The sequence below is a fragment of the Scyliorhinus torazame genome, chromosome 18, assembly GCF_047496885.1.
Source record: "Scyliorhinus torazame isolate Kashiwa2021f chromosome 18, sScyTor2.1, whole genome shotgun sequence".
In the NCBI taxonomy this organism is placed as follows: domain Eukaryota; kingdom Metazoa; phylum Chordata; class Chondrichthyes; order Carcharhiniformes; family Scyliorhinidae; genus Scyliorhinus; species Scyliorhinus torazame.
The window spans coordinates 108,927,297-108,952,826 of NC_092724.1; positions in this window are offsets into that span (position 1 = coordinate 108,927,297).

Sequence of the window (25,530 nt, forward strand, 5' to 3'; positions counted from 1 at the left end):
CCCAAGGGTTCGGTGGGTTCTTGCAGGGCTGATGAGCCCGATCCTAGAGTCAATCTTCAGCACTTACTTGTCAGGAAGTGGCATTGGCCCTTGGACTCTGGATCTCCGGTATTCATGCTTTGCTGTTGCTGAGGCATTACACATATAGCTTGGCTTCTTAAATTCCTTGAGGTACTTTTGAGGATTCAATATAGGCACAGAGATCATGGGAGAAGAGTCAGGCCACATCTCTGCCTGGCGAGGAAGCAAATCAATTACACACCCCTAAGAGTACAACAAAGGACCACCCAAAATGATGTCTGAGGAGATGTGTACCAGGACACTGCGATTCAGCAGCTGCTGCTGTCAGACTTTGGGCTTGTAAAATCAACAATTGATGGCAGGGATTCTCCCCTACCCGGCTGGGCGGTGGATCCCGGAGGGATGGCGTGGTGGGAACCACTCCAGCGTTGGGCCGCCCCAAAAGTGCGGATTTCTTTGCACCTTTAGGGGAAAAGCCCTCACCTTGAGAGGCTAGGCCCGCGCCAGAGTGGTTGGCGCACCGCCAGCCGGTGGGAAAAGCATTTGGCGCCACGCCAGCCGGGGCCGAAAGGACTCCGCCGGCCGGCGGAAGTCCGCGCATGCGCGGGAGCATCAGTGGTTGCTGACGTCATCCCCGTGCATGCGCAGGGGGTAATGTCACTTATGCGTTGACCATCGTCGAGGCTGTGGCCGAGGCGTAGGGAAGAGTGCCCCCATGGCACAGGCCCGCCCACGGATCGGTGGGCCCCGATCGTGGGCCAGGCCACCGTGGGGGCACCCCCCGGGGCCAGATCGCCCCGCGCCACCCCCCCCCCCCCAACCAGGACCCCGGAGCCTGCCGGCATCGCCTAGTCCCACCGGTAAGAGAAGTGGTTTGATTCTCGCCGGCGGGACTGGCATGACAGCAGCGGGACTTCGGCCCATCGCGGGTCAGAGAATCGCCGATGGGGGGCGGCCCGCCGACTGGCGTGGCGCGTTTCCCGCCCCCGCCGAATATCCGGTGCTGGAGAATTCGTCAACCGGCGGAGGCGGGATTCACGCCTGATATGTCTGAACCCTCTCTCCCTCCCCATCTCCCTCCCTGTCTCCCCTTCCCCCCTCTTCCTTCCCCTTTAGAAATAAACAGAACTGTTGTGTTTATGTGGAAATATATATTTAATTGACTATTGTGTTTAAGTGAGAAAATATATTTTATTGTGAGAAAGTTATAAATGTTGAGGTTGTTTAAACACAAAATGTCATTGTTCCGCTGATAAAGTAAAACATTAAGTTGAAAGTACATTGGTTTCAAAGTCTGGTATATAATCAAAAAAAACTGTTAATAAATGTTTTTCATTAAACTTTACAAAATTCTGCAAATGTTTTCTTCAAACATCAAAGCACAGCATTTAAATGTCAGATAATTTAAATTTAGTAACATAATTGAAGTAGACAACAGAGAAATAATAATGATAAACACAAATAAAAAAATCAAATGTTACAAGGACAGTGAGAGCTAAAAGCAAAATGCGTTGAAGTTACGGGCCAATGTCTCTCCATGCTCTTCCTACCAAAATGAATCATCTCACACATTTCTGCATAAAGCTTCATCAGCTATCTATCCGCCCACTCCACCAGCTTGTCCATGATCTTTTGAAGTTCTACACTGCCCTTCTCACAGTTTACAATGCTTCCAAGTTTCATATCATCTGCAAACTTTGGAAGCATTCCCCGCACACCCAGGTCAAGATGATTAATATTAGGAAGAGCAAGGGTCCCAATGCTGACAGTTGAAGAACCCCACTACAGACATTCCCCCAGCCTGAAAAATATCCATTGACAATTACTGACTGTTTCCTATTACTCAGCCAATTTTGTTTCCATGTTGCTACTGTCCTTTTCATTCCATGAGTTATAAATGTTAGACCATAAGACCATAAGACATAGGAGTGGAAGTAAGGCCATTCGGCCCATCGAGTCCACTCCACCATTCAATCATGGCTGATTTCAACTCCATTTACCCGCTCTCTCTCCATAGACCTTAATTCCTCGAGAAATCAAGAATTTATCAACTTCTGTCTTAAAGACACTCAACGTCCCGGCCTCCACCGCCCTCTGTGGCAATGAATTCCACAGACCCACCACTCTCTGGCTGAAGAAATTTCTCCTCATCTCTGTTCTAAAGTGACTCCCTTTTATTCTAAGGCTGTGCCCCCGGGTCCTAGTCTCCCCTGCTAATGGAAACAACTTCCCTACGTCCACCCTATCTAAGCCATTCATTATCTTGTAAGTTTCTATTTGATCTCCCCTCAACCTCCTGAACTCCAATGAATATAATCCCAGGATCCTCAGACGTTCATCATATGTTAGGCCTACCATTCCTGGGATCATCTGTGTGAATCTCCGCTGGACCCGCTCCAGTGCCAGTATGTCCTTCCTGTGGTGTGGGGCCCAAAATTGCTCACAGTATTCCAAATGGGGCCTAACTAGTGCTTTATAAAGCTTCAGAACTACATCCCTGCTTTTATATTCCAAGCCTCTTGAGATAAATGACAACATTGCATTTGCTTTCTTAATTACGGACTCAACCTGCAAGTTTACCTTTAGACAATCCTGGACTAGGACTCCCAAGTCCCTTTGCACTTCAGCATTATGAATTTTGTCACCATTTAGAAAATAGTCCATGCCTCTATTCTTTTTTCCAAAGTGCAAGACCTCGCACTTGCCCACGTTGAATTTCATCAGCCATTTCTTGGACCACTCTCCTAAACTGTCTAAATCTTTCTGAAGCCTCCCAACCTCCTCCATACTACCTGCCCCTCCACCTATCTTCGTATCATCGGCAAACTTAGCCAGAATGCCCTCAGTCCCGTTATCTAGATCGTTAATATATAGAGAACAGCTGTGGTCCCAACACTGAACCCTGCGGGACACCACTCGTCACCGGTTGCCATTCCGAAAAAGAACCTTTTATCCCAACTCTCTGCCTTCTGCCTGACAGCCAATCGTCAATCCATGTTAGTACCTTGCCTCGAATACCATGGGCCCTTACTTTACTCAGCAGTCTCCCGTAAGGCACCTTATCAAAGGCCTTTTGGAAGTCAAGATAGATAACATCCATTGGCTCTCCTTGGTCTAACCTATTTGTTATCTCTTCAAAGAACTCTAACAGGTTTGTCAGGCACGACCTCCCCTTACTAAATCCATGCTGACTTGTCCTAATCCGACCCTGAACTTCCAAGAATTTAGAAATCTCATCTTTAACAATGGATTCTAGAATCTTGCCAACAACCGAGGTCAGGCTAATTGGCCTATAATTTTCCATCTTTTTCCTTGTTCCCTTCTTGAACAGTGGGGTTACAACAGCGATTTTCCAATCCTCTGGTACTTTCCCTGACTCCAGTGACTGTTGAAACATCATCACCAACGCCTCCACTATTTCTTCAGCTATCTCCTTTAGAACTCTAGGATGTAGCCCATCTGGGCCCGGAGATTTGTCAATTTTTAGACCTCTTAGTTTCTCTAGCACTTTCTCCTTTGTGATGGCTACCATATTCAACTCTGTCCCCTGACTCTCTGGAATTGTTGGGATATTACTCATGTCTTCTACTGTGAAGACTGACGCAAAGTACTTATTCAGTTCCTCGGCTATTTCCATGTCTCCCATCACAAAATTATCAGCGTCATTTTGGAGCGGCCCAATGTCAACTTTTGCCTCCCGTTTGTTTTTAATGTATTTAAAGAAACTTTTACTATCATTCCTAATGTTACTGGCTAGCCTACCTTCAAATTTGATCCTCTCTTTCCTTATCTCTCTCTTTGTTATCCTCTGTTTGTTTTTGTAGCCTTCCCAATCTTCTGACTTCCCACTACTCTTTGCCACATTATAGGCTTTCTCTTTTGCTTTGATACATTCCCTAACTTCCTTTGTCAGCCATGGCTGCCTAATCCCCCCTCTGATAACCTTTCTTTTCTTTGGGATGAACCTCTGTACTGTGTCCTCAATTACACCCAGAAACTCCTGCCATTGCTGTTCTACTGTCTTTCCCACTAGGGTCTGCTCCCAGTCGATTTTCGTCAGTTCCTCCCTCATGCCCCTGTAGTTACCTTTGTTTAACTGTAACACCTTTACATCTGATTCTACCTTCTTTCTTTCAAATTGGAGATTGAATTCGACCATATTATGATCACTGCCTCCTAAGTGCTCCCTTACTTTAAGATCTTTAATCAAGCCTGGCTCATTACATAACACTCAGTCCAGAATGGCCTGTTCCCTCGTGGGCTCCATCACAAGCTGTTCCAAAAAGCCCTCCTGTAAACATTCAATGAATTCCCTTTCCTTGGGTCCACTGGCAGTATTATTTACCCAGTCCACCTGCATATTAAAGTCCCCCACGATCACTGTGACTGTTATCACATTATTCAGTGCTTTTGAATAATAATCTTTTGGAAATAATAATAATCTTTATTATCACAAGTAGGCTTACATTAACACTACAATGATGTTACTGCGAAAAGCCCTTAATCACCACATTCCGGCTCCTGCTCGGATACACGGAGGGAGAATTCAGAATGTCCAAATTACCTAATAACACACCTTTCGTAACTGTGGGAGGAAATCGGAGGAAACCAATGCAGACATAGGGAGAATATGCAGACTCCACACAGACAGTGACCCAAGCCGGAAATCGAGCCTGGGACACTGGAGCTGTGAAGCAACAGTGCTAACCACTGTGCTAGCGTGCTGCCCACCACATCAACAGCTTTATTCTCAACCTTTTGAAAAACTCCAGAAAGTTAGTTAAATATGATTTTCCCTGCTGGCTCTTCCTAATCAACCCACATTTTCTTTGTGAGTATTAAACCTCACCTGAATAATCACTTCCAGAAGCTTCCCCAATACCAAAGTTAAGCAGACTAGCCAGGATTCATGTGATGTGAGTGCGGGGGCAGCTGCGTTTTCATGAGGCGAAACAGTGCAGAAGATTTTCTCCATTGACAGCTGAGGGGGGCTTTCAGACTTTGGGGTGGGGAAGGCTTTCATAACCCCATTAGGACGAGGAAACCTTTGTTGATCTCCCCGTGGGGCTCAAGGAGTACGAGCTCCCCAGGTAGGGGAAATGAAAATGAAATGAAAATCGCTTATTGTCACAAGTAGGGTTCAAATGACGTTACTGTGAAAAGCCCCTAGTTGCCACATTCCGGCGCCTGTTCGAGGAGGCTGGTACGGACAGGGGTCTACCAACTGAGGCTGGTTATGAGCAAAGGTTAAAAGCAGGCCAAGGTCAGGATCTGGTGAGATAAATCCTCCCAGCTAGGATTGCACTGAGAATGAGATGCTGCGTTATCCAGACCATTGCAAATATTTCTAAATAAATCTATCTTCCTTTACCGTCAACCTTCTCTGCGTCGCTATAGAAACTCAATCCCAAGGTCAGGTTTACGTCCATGCCCATTTCTGCTCAGCTGTTCCTGTTCCTAACTTAGAGTAATTCCTCTATATAACATGTCTCCTTCCCCCAAATTCCCCTTTAAACCTAATTTGCTACACTCTCTGTCCACATTCCAGTCTGCCATAGTCACCTGCCTCCTCACGCACCCCTCATTGACTATATGGTTTGAAAAGCCATCCTCTTTTATAGAGCCTCTGAAGAGTCACCAGCTAGTATGACTTCCTGCTTCACAATTTAACACCACTTGAACCTTTTGCTTTCAAATTATTTTTATTCACTTACAGGGTGTATGCATGTAGGCCAGCATTTATTGCCCTTCTCTAATTGTTCTGGAGGAAGTGGTGGTGAGCACGTTCTCGACCAACTGCAGTCTATGTGTGAGCGGGTACACCAACAGATCTGTCCAGGAAGGAGTTCCAGGATTTTGACCCAGCAACAATGAGGGAACGGTAATATATTTCCAAGTCAGGATGGTAAGTGACTTGAAGGGGGACATCTAGGTGGCGGTGTTCCCATGTATCTGCTGACCTTGTCTTTCTAGATGTTAATAGTCATGGGTTTGGCAGGGGCTGCCTAAGGAGCCTTGGTGAGTTCCTGCCGTGCCACTTGTAAATGGTACAGTTTCAAAATTACTCCTGTGGTCAGGCATTCTTTGTTGAATGTGAAAGCAGTTGAAGTAAGAAGAGAAAGATAGGGATAGGTGGGTGGGACTTGACATAAATAATTATTCACTGGATAAAAATCTATAAATCTGTTGTCACACCTCGTATTGAGAATACTGATTCCTGAAAACACAGTCTGGAATAAGAGTTCCCTTTGAACGATGACACATCATTTAATGGAAACTGCCAGTTACCCGAACTTGAAAGATCTTACAGATCCAGCAGAACATTCAATTTCAGTTTTAAAGTGATACTATCTTCTGTTCTAATGTATACTCTTTCAAAAAATAGGCAATTCATCTCGTCAGAATAAAACACTATTCATAGCAAAGAAATCACCCAAATGTAACAGTACGAATCTGCAATTTGTCTGAATTGCGGCATCCGTTTCAGTCCAAGTTTTGCAAAATGGCTGTTTGGAAAGTTTGGCATTTTCTTTGTTTATATTCCAAAGTCAACTGAACAGATATCAAGCCTAGAATAATGTTTGTTCATAAAGCATGTACTTGTCAACAGATATCTCCTGGATTCCTGGTGGAGGACTTACTCAACACACAGGCTCCTGTCTTCCTTTATTGTCAAGGAAACGGAAGTTTTTGATATATTGAGAGTTAGAGATCAATTTTGTAACGCCTGAAGTATGAAACAACTCCTGTCATCAAGGCTACATGCATTGCCAAATGCCATGCTAATGGTTCCTTCAGAGCTTTTCCTGTCATTGCTGACACTTAAGCATCACAGAGGAATTTTTTATTTCATAAAGCCAGGCTGTCGTTGAAGTCCTGTCTTTTCCCCAAATGAACAGCAGGGCAATATATCTGAATGTGTGCGATGTACAGTGCCTGAATTATCACCTACATTGACTCACAGTCCGGCAATCCATCCATTTTTAAATTCTCATCCTTGCTTTCAAATCCCTTTCTGGCCTTTCTCCTCCAGCCCTACAACCCTCTGACATCTCTGCGTTCCTCTTGCACATCCCCGTTACCTTCTCACTCCATCCTTGGTTGTCATGCCTTCAGTTGTATAGTCCCCAACCTCTCAAATACACTTACTAAACTTCTCCGCCCCTCTATCTCTCTCTCCTCCTTTAAGATGTTCCTAAAAACCTATCCTTTGACCAAACATTTGGATACTAGTACTAGCATCTCCTTCTGTGACTTAGTTTGATTCCATTCTGATAAAGCCTCATTGGGCATTTTATTGTTTTAAAGGTGCTACATAAATGCAAGTTTTTGTTCTATCTTCTGCCCCTGGAATTAATTTATAATTTATTGCTGTACTTTTAAGAAAATGTTGAATGACTACCCTTTGCTGCTGCTCCATTTGTACTAAAACTAGTGAATCATATATGATAAGATAAATAATTCATATTTCATTTTATTATCGACACAAAGTTTTTTATTTTTCACCATCCTTTTATCATTGTGAGTTCTCAAGAAACAGTTATATCTTCAGCCAGGGACATATAGAATTAGAACTGCATGAACTGTTAAACGTGGATTATTTATTATTCTCTTCCCAGCAGACTCCCTCTGTTGGTTCATGTATGTTCGGCAGCCTCAAGTGGACAAAATGCACAATGCAATTTTCAATACACAACAGACACTTTGGAATATAATGCAGGTTCATATGGAAATACTATGCCAGTGGTATTCTCACCCCTGAATCTGAAGGCCATGGATCTTAAGCGCACCCTTTAAGCTGGCATTCAGGTACTGAGAGGGGGCAGCATTTCTGGAGGTGCTGACTTTTGTGTAGGGTAATAGTCTGCCCTCTTGGGTGAATGCAAAAGATCACATGGCATTTTTTTTAAAAGAGCAAGATCATTTCCGCAATATTTCAATTTATATTTATTCCTCAGCCAAAAACACCAAAATGGCCATTTGCTGTTTGTGAGTCCTTGCAAAATACATAGTGACGGCTAGGTCTCCAGACAACACAATAATAACAACACTGGGGCATTTTTCACTGGCTGGGATGCATGTTGGGGTGTTCTGAGAATCTGAAAAGTGTTCTATGAAAACAATTAAGGAGGTCGCCAATTACATTTCTTTGAAATTAAAAATAAACAAGCAGATGTCACTTCAATATTAAAATTTAAGTGAGCTCTGTGCAAGTAGACATCTCTCTGGCTAAAATACCATGTAAAATTGGCAGTATAATTAAGGTGTGCTGGATATTCCACATTCAACATTTACTACCTTTAAACCACAGATAGTTACATGTTCGCAACAACAGGCTACATAGCATCTTAAACAGTAAGAGTTCTCACTCTAAATTTTGTGTGAGTTTTAGAATAACACCTTTACTCAATTCTGCTTTTCTAATGAAAAGCATTTGATGATTCTTTTCCAAGTTACTGATTAAGCTTTGCTTAAATTGTATCCGTAAAGTACCTTCTGCAATTCAATGTCTTTCTGACCTCTGTTGCCTGGGTACAAGAATTGGTTGGACATCAAGCTTATCAGTTTCAAATGATTCTGACATATCTGACTGAGCACTCAGTAAAATGATATCTCCCACAACAATATCCCCAGTGCACAGCACACCTGCATCCATAACTTACAGAGCCTTCAAACATTTAACTTCTGGCACTGTTCAGATTAACAATTCTCTTTACTGACCTGCTCAAAATATTCTCTCTGCACCACCACAATATTTCAGCGTTTTGCTGATATCCTCCAATAATTACTTATCTGAACATCTATTTATGCTAATTGGTAATGGCAATTAGACTTAGTCTACAAAGAAATATAGGCATCTGTAATGATGCATTATAAGAGACTTTGGGCAGGATTCTCCGGTCCCCCAGTGTGCGTTTCTCTGCCGCCTGACATTCTCTGGTGGTGGGATTGCTTGTCAAGGGGTTTCCCATTGTACCACCCATACCGTCGTGAAACCCGCTGGTGAGGGTGCACTGCCAATGGGAAAAGTGAATCCCCACGACCGGACAAATACAGCCTTCATTAGTGAACAGCAAAGGATTTATTTACAATGATCTACAAGAGCAGGAGCATGTGTGCTGCTAGTTCTGGAATGCCTCTTGCCTAATAGAGCTCCTTCCCCCCAGGTGGATCCCCTCTCTGAGTCCTGATTGGTCACCCAGGCCAGGTGACCCTTACTCTGCTGTGTTTCCCTTAAAGGGATAATCACCACAGCATCACTCTCCAATAGAGACAATTGTTTATATAGCTTGAGGGATATTATAACCTGCCCGGATCTTATTGGCTGGGGACAAATGGTTTCCTCACGTTCCTCGGGCAATTTAGCTCCCCCAATGAGGGAGGTGTGGGGGATACATAGTGATATTAATAGTAATAATCTTTATTGGGACAAGTAGGCTTACATTAACACTACAATGAATTTACTGTGAAGATCCCCTAGTCACATTCCGGCGCCTGTTTGGGTACACTGAGGGAGAATTCAGAATGTCCAGTTCACCTAACAGCACGTCTTTTGGGACTTGTGGGAGGAAACCGAAGTGCCCGGAAGAAACCCACGCAGACACAGGGATAACGCGCAGACTCTGCACAGAAAGTGACCCAAGCCAGGAATCGAACTTGGGACCCCGGCGCTGTGAACCAACAGTGCTCCCCACAATACTACCGTGTAGCAATGCAGCTGTATAAATAGAGCTGGCCAGTGTGATACTGGCTAGAGAAGGAACCAGTAATGAACTACTGGCCCTGTGTACATATTGTTGCAAATAAAGATACTTTCTGTTTGACTCCACAATCTCGTGCTGGATTCTTCATGCACCTCACAAAAAGGGACGCCAGTTCCCATCAAACATGGAGTAAGGTAAGGAGATGGGCCTCCATGAAATATCACATCTGGTACAAGGATTGATTTCTGCACCACACTCTAGCCAACTGACCTAACTGACCCCTACTTGGTCAGTGAATCCCATCTGACCAGGGTTGCGAATTTGCATTGCTACCAGCATGCAGTTGCTCATTTCGCTATGATCGATCCAACCAATTTCATGCCCACTTCATCACTTTTCCCTCTGTCTCCCACAACTGAGTATACTTCGGGTCACTTGCCATTCCTGTGGTCTTCCTGCGAGTTGTTTTGAAGTTGGATGAATAAAATTGTCAATAAATACTTTCAATACCATGACACACATTGCACTTGAACATGTTGCCATTTGCTGAACATGATGATTCTCCTTATCTTGTTAATTATATTATGTTTCTCTACACCTAACCCACTACATTGCCCACTGTGTGCCAAAGAACATGCTCACTTCAGCCGCTAGCAGAGTCACAGATGAGAACAGGACAGTGTTATTTAATGAAAACCACTCAACTCTGAAATGGCAAAAAAGTGCTGCAGAATTAAACAAATGCCGCTTCTTAAAAACATGTCGACAGAAATACCTAGAGGAAAACAAAATAAAATAAAGAACAAGAGAACGTTCCAATAATTATTCCAGCTCAGTAATTCTGCTAATCAGTGCTCAAATTTAGCCTCTCTCAGTGTGTCAACAAAATGGAAACCACAAACATTAATTGCACCAGCATCCAATAAAACTGTAACAGATTGGGGAATTCCTGTGTATTTTTAATTGGTACCATCCTTCACATTTATTTCAATTGTTAAGATCTTGGTAACATGACTTTTACCATACACTCATTATTTATATTTCGATATATATGTCTCCACTTTAAGCTGCAGGTAATGAACGGGATTTGGGTTATAATTTAGGAACTCACATAGTTATTCCACATTATAAAAGTAATTGAACTTATTAGTTCCGTTTATAAAAAAAAGTGCCTGCAGCACAATTTGTAACAGCTTTGGCTGAATGATAATGGGGGTACTTATTCTCACTGTGTCATTGTTGCCTAATAGATTGTTACCCTGTCTATGTTGGTCCAGTAGGAGACCCTCGGTGGGCTCCTAATCCATTACGTGATCCATTGCTGTCCTGATCTGCCGCCTGTGAAGACCTAGAAATCTGCCAATCCAGCCTTTCTCTGCTCTCCCCTGCAAGTGACTGCATTCTGCCAAGTTAACAAGCAGCAAGCCACAGTACAGCTCTACAAATGAGCATATGGGTGCAGTCCACTGTGCCCTGGACCTCGGGAAAGCGGCTATAGATGTGAAGCCAGTAGCCTTCTGCATTTGTGAGGATGTATCCACTGAGAAGCCATCGTTGTGAAGAGGGCAAGGATGGAGAGGTGAGCTGTCAACTGAGGTATTCCAGGGCGGCACAGTGGCTCAGTGGTAGCACTGCTGCCTTATGAAGCCGAGGACCTAGGTTCAATCCAGGCCGAGGTCATCGTCCATGTAGAGTTTGCACATTTTCCCCGTGTCTGCATCGGTCTCACCCCCACAACACAAAAATATGCAGGGTCGGATGATTGGCCACACTAAATTGTCCCTTAATTGGAAAATTTAAAAATAGCGGTGGTATTCCACAAAGGTCAGCAGAGCCCTGTAAGGAGCCTGGAGTGAAGTTGAGTATTATGGTGGCCATCAACGCTTTGAGCCGGCCCTGTCAATGGGTGCTTCTAGGGGCTAAATCTTCATTCAAGAGGGCATGGTGGTCAGTGACTCTCTCTGGACAGTCTGTCTCCTTCAAAACTGGCATTCTGACACCTGCAGTAAGATTAGCCTGTTGTGTTACACACATTTTTCTGGGTATTCTCAGCTCTTTGGTATTGGCAGCTGAGGTAGCATCTCTTGCTGCCTTGGGACTCTTATCATGGCAGGCAAGGCTGCTGCTACTGCTCTACCTGAATGTCCTGCAGGCGTAAGGACGCTGCGTCTTTGTGCAGTTTCAGAATTCCTTTCTCAGAGGTTGGATTATCCAAGCCTGGATGAATGGACGGATGCCATGTTGGAGCAAGCATTGGGCCACATCTTTGTGTGTTCAGGAACCACGCCCACCCGGCCACTCCCTTCCCCTGATGCAGATTCAGGGACCTTCCTTCTGGCCTTCCTGTTTGAGGAAATGCAAAAGTTTCCTTGGGTACGATTTAATGGCCTCGTCATGCCTGACTTGGGCACGATTTAACCAGTAAAAAATCTATGTCTGGTTTTGGGCGCCTTTAGCGGGGGTCTTTCTCGACACCAGCAGCATTTTTTATTTTTTTTTAAATATGTTTTATTGAAATTTTTTTCCCAAACAACAATTTTTCCCCTCTTACAAAGCAAACACAACAATAATACAGAAATTTTTAACAATACACAAGTAACAAAACCCCTTTATCTTTGACCTAAACTAAACTAACCCCCCCCCCCCCCCCCCTTCCCCCTGGGTTGCTGCTGCTGGTCATCTGTCTTCCCTCTAACGTTCCCCTAGGTAGTCGAGAAATGGCTGCCACCGCCTGGTGAACCCTTGAGCCGATCCTCTCAGGGCAAACTTTATCTGCTCCAGTTTAATGAACCCCACCATATCATTTACCCAGGCCTCCAGTCCGGGGGGTTTCGCCTCCTTCCACATGAGTAGGATCCTGCGCCGGGCTACTAGGGACGCAAAGGCCACAACGTCGGCCTCTTTCGCCTCCTGCACTCCCGGCTCATCCGCAACTCCAAATAGAGCTAACCCCCAGCCTGGTTTGACCCGGGCCTTCACCACCCGCGAAATCACTCCCGTCACTCCCTTCCAATACCCTTCCAGTGCCGGGCACGCCCAAAACATATGTGCGTGGTTTGCCGGGCTCCCGCCACACCTTCCACATTTGTCCTCCACTCCAAAGAACCTGCTCAATCTTGCTCCCGTTATGTGTGCTCTATGTAGCACCTTAAATTGAATCAGGCTAAGCCTGGCGCATGAGGAAGAGGAATTTACCCTGCTTAGGGCATCAGCCCACATACCCTCCTCTATCTCCTCCCCTAGTTCTTCTTCCCACTTTCCTTTTAGTTCGCCCACCGACTCCTCCCCCTCTACCCTCATCTCTCGGTAAATCTCTGACACCTTGCCCTCTCCGACCCACACCCCTGAAAGCACCCTGTCCTGTATCCCCTGTGTCGGGAGCAACGGAAATTCCCTCACCTGTTGTCTAGTAAACGCCCTCACCTGCATATATCTCAAGAAATTTCCCCGGGGCAACTTATACTTTTCCTCCAATGCTCCCAAGCTCGCAAAAGTCCCATCTATAAATAAATCTCCCACCCTCCTAATTCCCAACTGGTATCAGCTCTGAAATCCTCCATCCATTCTTCCTGGGGCGAACCTATGGTTGTTCCTGATTGGGGACCCCACCAGGGCTCCCCGCACCCCTCTCTGTCGCCTCCACTGTCCCCAGATATTCAATGTTGCCGCCACCACCAGATTCGTGGTAAACTTTTTAGGTGAGATCGGTAGCGGCGCCGTCACCAGCGCCTCTAAACTCGTCCCTTTACAGGACTTTCTCTCCAGTCTTTTCCACGCCGCTCCCTCACCCTCCATCATCCATTTACGTATCATTGCCACATTGGCGGCCCAATAGTAATCGCCCAAGTTCGGTAGTGCCAATCCTCCTCTATCCCTACTACGCTGAAGGAACCCCCTCCTTACTCTCGGAACTTTCCCTGCCCACACGAAGCTCGTGATGTTCCTGTCTATTTTATTAAAAAAGGTCTTGGTGATTAGTATAGGGAGACATTGAAATACAAATAAGAACCTCGGGAGGACCATCATCTTAATTGCTTGCACCCTGCCCGCCAGCGATAGAGGCTGCATGTCCCACCTCTTGAAGTCCTCCTCCATTTGTTCTACCAACCGTGTCAGATTAAGTCTGTGCAAGGTTCCCCAGCTCCTAGCGATCTGAATCCCCAGGTATCGGTCGACACCAGCAGCATTGAGAAAACCCCGCTATTCCACGGCACTTTGCCATTTTGTTTGGCCTCGGGGAGTTTTTGTCTGACGAGGCAGCACTTAGAGTCATTCCCTGCCGACGATGCCAGCAGGAAAGGCTCCTCGCAGATCGGGGTGCCATTTTGTCTGGCTGCCCCGATCTCCCCCCCTCCTTCAGCCACCCCCCCCCCTATTTTTGGTCTTGCCTACCCTCCAAACTTGGGGAGGTGCCCGGGAACACCCCCTCACCCCCCTAACCTGGTATGGACCCCCAGGCCCGATCTTTGGCAGTGCCAACCTGGCACCTGGACATCCTGGCACTTGCAACCTGGCAGTGTCCCTGTCAGCCTTGTAGTGCCATCCTGGCACCCCACCAGTGCCAAGGTTACAATGCCAGAATGGCACTGCCATGGTGACCAGGTGACACTGCCAGCATGCCAGGCTGGCAGTGCTAAGGTGCCCGGGTACCAGAGGGAATGCCAGGGATCTCTAATGGCCTGGGAGACCTGCCAATGCCATTGTGAATGGTCCATAGTTCTGGAAACCAGTACCAAATGGCACCTTGGCGAGGTCTCGTTGGCACGGCCATTAGGCCCCGGGGACCATGAGAATCCCATGAATGCTTATTGGATCACGCCCATTGAGGGTGAGATCCAGATCACGCGAGGCATTTTGAGCGTCGCAAATGGTGCGAGAGGCCTCTCGCGAGATTCAATGACCTCGTCCCAACACCAAGTTGGGCATGACGAGGCCATTGATTCGCGCCTATTGCAAAGTCCTCAAAGCTTGTCCACAATTCTGAGGAATCTCCCACTGGGTTCCCGACTGCACTGACCTGGTGTGGTTTGCACAAGCTTCTGAACCTCCCACGACTCCTTCAAAATAGCAAAATGTCTGCTTCAGCAGTCTTTAATATGGCAGTCTCAATATCCCACTTTTCTAAGTATCCAGTCATCACATCCTTTATTATAGATTGCAGCATTTTCCCTGCTACTCTTTTCACTCATTTTATTCTTTACAATGTGTAGACCCTTACTTCCTTTGAACTTCCCATTCTTCTACAATCAGGAGTCATTTAAAACCCGACACCTGCTTCTTGGTATTTACTCACCTTCTCCCTTCACAAACCTGCTGGTCCATGTTCCTTCATCCACTTTTCTCAATGGATAAATATAATTAGCGTTCAAAAAAGTTCAACCCCAAATGACCATCATTCTGCATTTAAGCATATCACTTTGCAAACTTTTGAAATACTTCTACAGGCAGTTAAATGAGGAAACCGTAATTGAAGCTGGGGACAAGTGCATCCCACGTAATTTCTTTTTACACACAAAAAGCTCATTAAAAACATCCACTCTTTCTTCTCTTTTGATAAACTTGAGCGAACTGCGTTAATTGCTTACACATCAGGCAGAATTCAAATCAAAACCAAAACGCTGGTGGAATTCAAATGAAGAATAGATGAAAAGTTCTCTTACAGTTCATTTTCATTTTTGAATACTGCTAGAAACTCTCCAAAGAACTGGCATATGTTCATTAAATGTGCCCATTGAAGTTGATTGTGAACCCAAAACATTACCACTAAAAATGAGCACTCATGCACATGAGAGCAATGTTTGGTCTCTTCATTTAATTTTTTTTCATACTTTGGAAGCAAACCTTCATTAAGTGGCAGCAGCTTCACAGTTGGGAATCTAAGGGTAGATCACAAATTGGGACCAAAATCTTCAAGTGAACTTGGATCGTTTGAAATATACTTGGCATTTTAAGATGCTTGTCACATGAAACAATGTAACCGTATACCTTGCTGCGAAAGCATAATGTTATTGTTCCTGTTTGTTATTCGTGACTCAATAATTTACTTCTGTTCCTTACACATAAAGTTGTACATGCTCTAATCAAGTACACATGTTTGCAGTTCTCTATAAGTGGGTAACATAACCACATTCTCCATAAAATGCAGTAGTGGGCTCCATCAGAAACAGCTGTACTAATGGAGAACTCCAAGAAAAAGATTGTGCAGTGATTTTTATCACCAACTATGGAGTAAATCGCCTGGTCCCACCACAGGAACTGTCACGGGCGGGACGGAAAATCTGCCGACAATTTAAAAGTCCTTTGAACACCATAATTCCCGGTCTCGGGAATTGCCGGTGTCAGGGTGGGGATGAGCGCAAAATCCCGCGCTCTCAAATGCTTTCCTTTAAATTTATCCTGTTGTATCTAAGTCACAGAAGGCATCCCAGCAATGTGTTGAAAATATTTTAAAGGTACGGAGCTATAGTTTAAAAAGCTCCACATTTCTCAGTCCCCAAGAGACACAATTAAACTGCATGATTAGTGAGGGGTTCGGCCTTGAAATTGAATATTTGGAGCTAAAGTATTGCATCTCCATGTCCTGGCTTCAGATTTGTGCCCAGAAATCTTTAAAGAACTTAACAAATGTTTTAAAAGCTTTGCGTGGTTAAGTATTTCTCAGTTCCCAAGGGACACTATTAATCTTCACGAACAGTGAGGGGGAAGGTCTTGAAACCCAGTATTCTGTACTTCAAAGCATTTCTTCTCCATGTCTTGTCCTCAGATATGACTCCAGATCCTTTTAGAGTGGGTAACAAATGTCTTAAAAGCTCCACAGAGCAAACATTTCTCAGTACCCAAGCAAAACCATTAATCTTCAGGAGCAGGAAGAGATAGATATTGAATCCTAATATGTGGTGCTATAAAATCTCCACACCCTGGTCTCAGATAATGGTGTTCCAGGGTCATAGAGCATACAGTGCAGAAGGAGGCCATTTGACCCATCGAGTCTGCACCAACCCACTTAAGCCCTCACTTCCACCCTATCCCCATAACCCAATAACCCCTACTAACCTTTTTGGGCACTCAGGGCAATTTATCATGGCAAATCCACCTAACCTGCACGTCTTTGGACTGTGGGAGGAAACCGGAGCACTCAGAGGAAACCCTCGCAGACACGGGGAGAACGTGCAGACTCCGCACAGACAGTGACCCAGCGGGGAATCGAAACTGGGACCCCGGCGCTGTGAAACCACAGTGCTATCCACTTGTGCTACCGTGCTGCCCTAAGCTTTTCCTGAAGTTATCCTATGGTGTGAAATCGCTGAATGTGTCTGTAAAATTCATCGTTCTGCTATTTGGACAGAGATGTTAACCCACTTAAACTAAAAAGCTCCTCTCCAAAATGATACGGAGGACTTTCTTTTAACTGTAGTCAGTGCCAGAACAAGGCTAAAATGAGATCCACCGTCAAGACGGTATTTTCAAATCCAGACTAAGGTTTGAAAAAAAAAAAGAAACATTTTGAAAAAAAATACGACTATAACTTCGTAAGAAACAGCTCAGGATTAGACTAGTTGTAGGACCTCAGAGCACAATGTTTGCAAGTAATGGAGTGGCCCCAGATTCTGATATTGAGTTAATAGATTCATAGCCTGAATTGTTTGATGCACCATCAGTCTTTTCTTTGTTGAGAGTACCTCATGTAGAGTTAACCCTAATATGCGATGGTTCGGAATACTACTGATCTCTCTGACTAATGGCACATAAACACGTCACCAGCTCTGATTAAAACCACAAATCTCTTTGTTTTACAGTTAAACTCAAGAAAATGTACATTATAGGAGCTCACCCATTTTTGTTCTATTTGTTGAACAGTAAATGTTTCCAAATTCTATGTGTCTCCCAAATAGCAGGAAACATCCTGCACATACTGGGTTGGCACTGTGGCACAGTGGTCAGCGCTGCTGCTTCACAGCGTCAGAGACCTGGGTTTGATTCCAACCTCCATTTGGAGTTTGCATGTTCTCCACATGTCTGCGTGGGTTTCCTCCGGGTGCTCCAGTTTCCTCCCACAGTCTAAAGATGTGCAGGTTAGGTGGATTAGCCATGCTAAAATGTCCCCAGTTGGGGTTATGGGGATAGGGTGGGGGATTGAGTCTAGATAGGGTGTTCTTTCAGAGGGTATGTGCAGACTTGACGGGCCGAATGGCCTCCTTCTGCACTGTAGGGATTCTATGACATATCAAAGAGCATCAAAACCACAGTTCAAAAAAGCACAATTTTATATGAACTGAATGTTTTGGGAAGGTATATTTATGTACTTCTGAGAAAGAACACAGAAGAACGCAAGTGAAAAGATTAATTTGAAGAAAATCATTCCTGGAAGGTTATACTGTTATTCAAGTAAGAACAATAGTTTTCAATCTTTAAATGTCCTGAATGAGACATGCCATGTGAACAAAATCTTGTGTGTGTAATAAATAGTATGCTATAAGAAGCACAGCCATGGAAATTGCTGGCATTGTATATTTTATATCTCGGGTCTATTCAGAGGTGGCACTAGGTTCTATGTGTGCAACAGCTTTTAACCACAGTGCTTTAAAATGTCTACTCCATACCTCAGCTCTGACTTTCAGCACTTTTCATATTTTGTTTACTTTTCCCTGAACCCACACCCAGAATTAACTAATCAAGCACAGTGAGCATCAATAGTATACAGACTCACATAATTCAACACATATCAACTGAAAATTGCTCCTGATGAACAAAGTAAGTCTATTTAATGTTTTCTTAAGTTTTGTATTTCGTGATTTTTTTTTTGCTCCACGCTATATAAATCCACTTTCTGGCCTGAAGTAATGATCGGATGGAAGAGCATTTTGAATACTCTGCTTGTTTGGCAATTGTAGTTTAAGCTTACAGAATCAATTCTGACTCTAAGATTTTTTAACAAATCAGTTCATACCAATTTATTTAGTACCTCTGGCAATGCAGGAATCATGGAAGGAACTGTAAGGCTGATTATTTGATATAAGGCTATTAACTAATGAAATAATGCTTATATGCTAACTGTTCGCTTATTTGGCATGGACAGTGCGATCTTGCTTGAAATAAACTACTTCTGCAGGCGTAGAAGGTGTTTCTTTGTTCCTCCGTGGCATGACTGTTGCATCTAAATAAGGGATAGGGAAAGATAACGGCATGGCACGTACTCACAAGGAGAGTAACAACTGCAAAGGCACAATCCAGAGTACTATGGGAACAGGCCAGGTTTATTGTGGAGTTGCTGTCTCCTCCCTGTGGCACCAGCAGCTGTCATAGTAAGTCCCAGGTCGCGTTTGTAGCCTCAGAGCTGTCAGTCAAGACAACAACAAAAAAACACAATGTCAGCAAATGGGCCCATTCCAGTGGCACCTGGTGCTTTACTGTAACGCTGTCTCTATCATGACAGCCCGTTAAGCACACTACCTCCTTACCTGATTTGTTGCCAAATCAAACAGCCTGATCTGTTCGTTCTCTCACAAAACAGCTTGCCATCCATTCTCGGCTGGATGTCCTGAGGGGGGGTGGAAAAACTTTACTTGTAACATTATCTAGTTCAGAAAGAAGATCATCCATTTAACTATTCCAGATGTTGAGGAAGAAATGCACAATCACCACCTAGGGTATGCATTTCTCTGACTGTCATTTTTCTTTCCTTTATTCTTTGTTGGGATGTGGGTGTCATTGGCAAGGCCAACATTTGTTGGCCCATTACTAATTGCCCTTGAACTGAATGTTTCGCTGGGCCATTTCACAGGGCAGTTAAGTGTCAACCACACTGCTGTCAGTCTGGAGTCATATGTAGGCCAGACCGGGTAGGGATGGCAGATTTCCTTCCCAAAAGGGACATTGGTGAACCAGATGGGTTTTTGCAACAATCAATGATAGGTGTCATGGTCACCATTACTGATACGAGTTTTATGTGGCAGATTTATGAACAGAATTTAAATTCCCCAGCTGCCATTGTGGGATTTGAGGACATGTCCCAAGAGAATTAGCTTAGACCTGTGGATTACTGGCCTGACATTACCACTATACCACTATCATCCCTAAGTTTGATTGCTATACACGACGGTCAGTGTAACATGGTCAGGATAGGCCCAACTCATCATCACAGGACTTGAATGTGGCTCCTAGTAAAACCTCCTTTCACAATTAAGCAGTGCTGTTATAGACTTACAAAAAAAAATATTTGCTGCGATTTTGCGCCTGTGTTCGCCACAAGCATTAACGGTGACGTTGGCGCAAAGTCCTGCGAGGGTAAGGAACTGGGAATCTCGCCAGCTACCTCCACCAGTGATGTAACAAGGTTCCTGCCCAGAAAGGTCAGACAGCTAATTTAAATAAATTATAATCTAATTTAAAAGGCTTCTCAGCCATATGCTCCCTCACATTGGGATCTCCCCATCGGCAAGGTTTACACCAGTTGTTAAAAATGAAAACTAGGCAATGGGAATCCGCCAGTCAGCACACAGGTAAGTATAGTCCCCACGGGGGAGATGGACATTGTTGGGCAGTACCTTGGCACTGCCTGCGATACCCTGGCACAGCCACCTCATACTGCCACTGGCAAGTGCTAGGGGGCAGTGCCAGTGAGCCGGAGCAGTGCCGGGGGGGGGGGGGGGGGGGGCTCTGGGTAACTCCATTTGGGAGGGGTCCCCCTTCTGCATATGGGAGGCATCTCCATGCTTAAACAGATCACCCGATCTCAAGATTCCCAACTGCAGGCTTTCTTCCGGCTCAACCCACCAGTGTGATGGCGTGGGCCATGCCTGCAGAGTTGTTCTGCACAGTGTGCTGCACAATGTGGTGAGGAGGGCCAGCTTTTCAGCCAGTGAGCAGCACACCGGTTTTCTCGCCTCAACCTTCACTCTGTGCAGAACACGGATGATTCCACCCACTGTGCGAACACCATGGAAGCCAGCAGGATGAGTAAATTAAATCACTCTCTGAAAATAGATTGACCAAGAACTTTGCTGAAAGATGTCGATTATCACAGATGCCATTTTATAAATCAAAAATATATGACGGACATGGTAAAATGGTATTAATTCCTGAAGAGACAACCATTATTCCTTAATTAGCATTGATCATTTTCATATCAGAAATAATATTTAAAAGCATTCCTTAACTACTGCCTCTGTGCGATTTAAATTAAACCAACCATTTGAACTGTCCGAAGTAACCAACACCTTTAATATGGTTTAAGTAGCAGCTTTGTGATTGATGCCACTGGCAGTGGCAAATAGGTAGCACTTTAAAATTATTTCATTTGCTGGAAAGTGCTTTGAGAGGTACTGGGGGCATGAGCACCATTATTTGAATGCAAGCAATTGCTTCCATCTGGACAATCCATGGTGTGTTTGGTGATATACATCTGTCCCACAAGTGTATGCTGTTCCAGGCCTTTCCTGGGAGCTGTGCTTAGGTTCTTGTATTACATGATCCTGTTTCTTTCAGGAAGTGTGTGTCTTGAGCACCCTGCACAATAAATATTGCATCAATTATTGCTGGCGGTTATGTTATGGACGCATGGTCAGCTCTCAATAGTGACTCAGATACTGGACAGAGCCACAATGTTTTTAAGTTTAATGCAATACGGAAAGATCGATTCGTTCCAGGAGTGATAACATAAGAAATAGGGCTTGGTTATTTTGCAATATTGGTTATTAAACAATATTTAACTGTCGACTTCATCCCCAATAATAATAGATTACATGTAGTTTCTTAACTCCAACACACAAATTCCCATTAAACAGCACTTCAAATAAACAGCAGCTCTGATTACACTTACACAGACAGGCAAAGGTGGTATTAGCAGTTACAAAGCAATTTTTACTTCTGTTAATAAAGTTTTTTCAGGACTCTTTTCAAAAGTTTGTTTCTGGAACAGCTTACCATGACCTCTCCCAGTGGCTCCTCAAATCCTTCTCCTCTACCTGTTCAAACAGGATTATTTCTCCCTCTGAACTCTGCCCAGCCTATCAAACAGCGGTTCGCTCCTTGGGTGCCCAGACTTGAACACATAATCAACACTTTGACTGTTTGATTTCCCACTCCCGTTTATATAAAAGAACAGAGCTATGCTATTGATATGCAGCTCACCTCACATTTACGGACTCTGCCAAAGGACAATGGATCTTGAGTCGATCATCCTGGCTGAATAGAGGCATCCTGTGTATTCCCACCAACAAGTTAAGTCTGCATGAAACAATGTAACTCAGGTCAGGTGTGGGAGTATCCCTCTGACTGCTAGAAGTTTTTCCCTCAGTCTGTTAACCCCTAAATTGCCTGCTATATCTTCAATCCCATTTCTCGTCTCAAGTTACTAATATCTCCCTCTTGTGACAGTTATGGGCTTTCTCAATATTAAGGAATGCAAATCCTTTCCGTTAATAAATGGTGGACCATTGTCTGGAGGTGAAATTATATAATGTTCCTGATGCTCCTCTTCTGTTAAAGTGCTAACCCTAATTAAGGATGCTACACCTGTAACCCGCTCCCTGGGTGGGATATTCTGCCCCCCCCCCCCCATCCGACCCCCGGAAGCTCCCGCCAGCAGGAATGGCCAGAAAATGTCAGCCACTGACTATTTTGGTAAGCTATATTGCTGCCCTGCAGCACCCCCCCCCCCCCCCCACCCAGAAACACCACCCCCTTTTTTGTGCTTTTATAGCAATTTCAATTGTGTGAAATCTGTGCTCTCTGCACATTGGGCAAACCTTCCTGGAATTTTCATGATTCCCATTAATTTTCCTTAATGACCACTTGGCAATCTAAAATTGCATTAATACTGGGTCATTGCGTTAATGTGCATTCATTTATTTACTCACAGGAACAATTTGAGTGCCTAGGGAAATAGTGGTCATAAATATTAACTAACAAAATTACTGGACCTTAAAGCACAATTAACATATAGCCCAATTAGATGTTCAGAACAAATGAAACCTTTATGAAGATAAGGGGATGGATTCTCCCAAAATGCGATTATGTCCCCACGCCGGCATAAAAACAGTGGAGGTTTACTCCTGAAATTGCGATAAAAACATTGACCTAATTCAATGCCCTGCAGGGGGCTAGCAGGGACCCGGAGTAAATCTCGCAGCTTTAGCTGTGGATTTGGGCCCCTCCACTTTCAGTTCAGAGTCCGCGCATGCGCACAGTGGCGGCCTCCAGCTGCTGCACCGAGCTCCAAGGTGAACTCGGACCGCGGAGCCACACCGAGAAATGAGACCCGCCTATCGGCCGCACGCCCGAGCATCTAACCCCGCAGATCTAATCCCCGGCCGCCTATAAGGCCACCCCTGGTCTCCGATCACCCCGCCCCGACCAGGGCGGCCGTGGACTGAATCTGCAGCCGCCACACCAGCGCCCGACCGCCAATCGGTGGTTAGTTCCACGCCGTTGGGAACTCGGCCGGTCAGGAGCAGAGGTTTGCTGGGTGGGCCTTTGGTAATGGGCCCCCAGCCGAGTGGCGCACTCCGTAGTCACATGGATTTTCAGGTCCCGGAGAGTCGCCGCACTGGCACCAGGCCCGATTACAGCAAGAAAGTGGACTCTCTACCCCCGGCTGGCTGTGATTTTGGTTCGAGGCTGCGGACAATCCAACCAAGACCAGATCCTAACTATTCTCTTTTTGACAAATATTGGATTGTTTTTATTGTAAGGTGTTGGGCCTAATTCAGTAATTTTTATTGTGTTATTTGTGATCTTAGGTAGTTCAACAGTATTTATTTATTACTGGAAAGTATGTATATAGGCACAGTGAAGGTCCAAGCTAGGAGATGTCTCCATGCTTGCTTCTACACTGTGCTCTGTCCAACACTACATTGATCCCGAGGTTCTCTTCCATCACTGGTAGGCAGTAAATCATAGAATTTACAGTGCAGAAGGAGGTCATTCGGCCCATCGAGTCTGCACCGGCTCATGGAAAGATCACCCCACCCAAGGTCAACACCTCCACCCTATCCCCATAACCCAGTAACCCCACCCAACACTAAGGGCAATTTTGGACACCAAGGGCAATTTATCATGGCCAATCCACCTAACCTGCACATCTTTGGACTGTGGGAGGAAACCGGAGCACCCGGAGGAAACCCACGCACACACGGGGAGGATGTGCAGACTCCGCACAGACAGTGGCCCAAGCCGGAATCGAGCCTGGGACCCTGGAGCTGTGAAACAATTGTGCTATCCACAATGCTACCGTGCTGCCGTAATGTACTCAGTCCCACATTAACCCTTTTTCTGCCACACCCTTAACCAACACCTCTTACCAATTATATATCCAACTGTATGGCTCATTCCTCTTTATTCCAACAGTGCGGTGTTAGGCTGTGTGGTGTGGTCCAAGCCAGGAGCTGTCTCCATGTTTGCTTCTACACACAGTTCTGTCCAACACTACACTGACTCCTACGTGTGGGTCCTTTGTCCTCTTTCATTACTGTGTAGACAGTACTGTACTCAGTCCCACATTACCCCTTTATGTGCCAGAGACCTAAGCTACAGTTTTGCCACCCATCCACCTTTTAATAATTACTGGCATTCGAGAGGATTAAAAACCAGAAACCATGAGAGTAGCTTTAATTTTTAATTATCTTCCTTATGGAGGTGTTGGTGACCATTGACTTCCATTCGAGGGAACCCATGACGATGGTTGGCGAAGTGCTGCAGTGGTTCGCTGATAATCAACCTGTTTGGCCACATGATGAAGTGACCTTCCTTGGCCATCAAAACCAGAGTGAGACTTGAATCCAAAGCTTCTGACCCAAAGGCTCTGTGGTATGGTGTTTGGCTATGTGGTGTGGTGTTTGTCTCCGTGGTGGTGTTTAGCTGTGTGGTGTTTGTCTCCATGGTGGTGTTTAGCTGTGTGATGTGGTGTTTGTGTCCATGGTGGTGTTTATCTGCGAGTTGTGTTGTTTGTCTCTGTGGTGGTGTTTAGCTGTGTGGTGTGGTGTTTGTCTCCGTGGTGGTGTTTAGCTGTGTGGTGTGGTGTTTGTCTCCGTGGTGGTGTTTAGCTGTGTGGTGTGGTGTTTGTCTCCGTGGTGGTGTTTAGCTGTGTGGTGTTTGTCTCCGTGGTGGTGTTTAGCTGTGTGGTGTGGTGTATGTCTCCGTGGTGGTGTTTAGCTGCGAGGTGTGGTGTTTGTCTCCGTGGTGGTGTTTAGCTATGTGGTGTGGTGTTTGTCTCCGTGGTGGTGTTTGGCTGTGTGATGTGGTGTTTGTCTCCGTGGTGGTGTTTGGCTGTGTGATGTGGTGTTTGTGTCCGTGGTGGTGTTTGGCTATGTGGTGTTTGTGTCCATGGTGGTGTTTAGCTGTGTGGTGTGGTGTTTGTGTCCATGGTGGTGTTTAGCTGCGTGGTGTGGTGTTTGTCTCCGTGGTGGTGTTTAGCTGTGTGGTGTTTGTCTCCGTGGTGGTGTTTAGCTGCGTGGTGTGATGTTTGTCTCCGTGGTGGTGTTTAGCTGCGAGGTGTGGTGTTTGTCTCCGTGGTGGTGTTTAGCTGTGTGGTGTTTGTCTCCGTGGTGGTGTTTAGCTGTGTGGTGTTTGTCTCAGTTGTGGTGTTTAGCTGTGTGGTGTTTGTCTCCGTGGTGGTGTTTAGCTGCATGGTGTGGTGTTTGTCTCCGTGGTGGTGTTTAGCTGTGTGATGTGGTGTTTGTCTCCATGGTGGTGTTTAGCTGTGTGGTGTGGTGTATGTCTCCGTGGTGGTGTTTAGCTATGTGGTGTTTGTCTCCGTGGTGGTGTTTGGCTGTGTGGTGTGGTGTTTGTCTCCGTGGTGGTGTTTGGC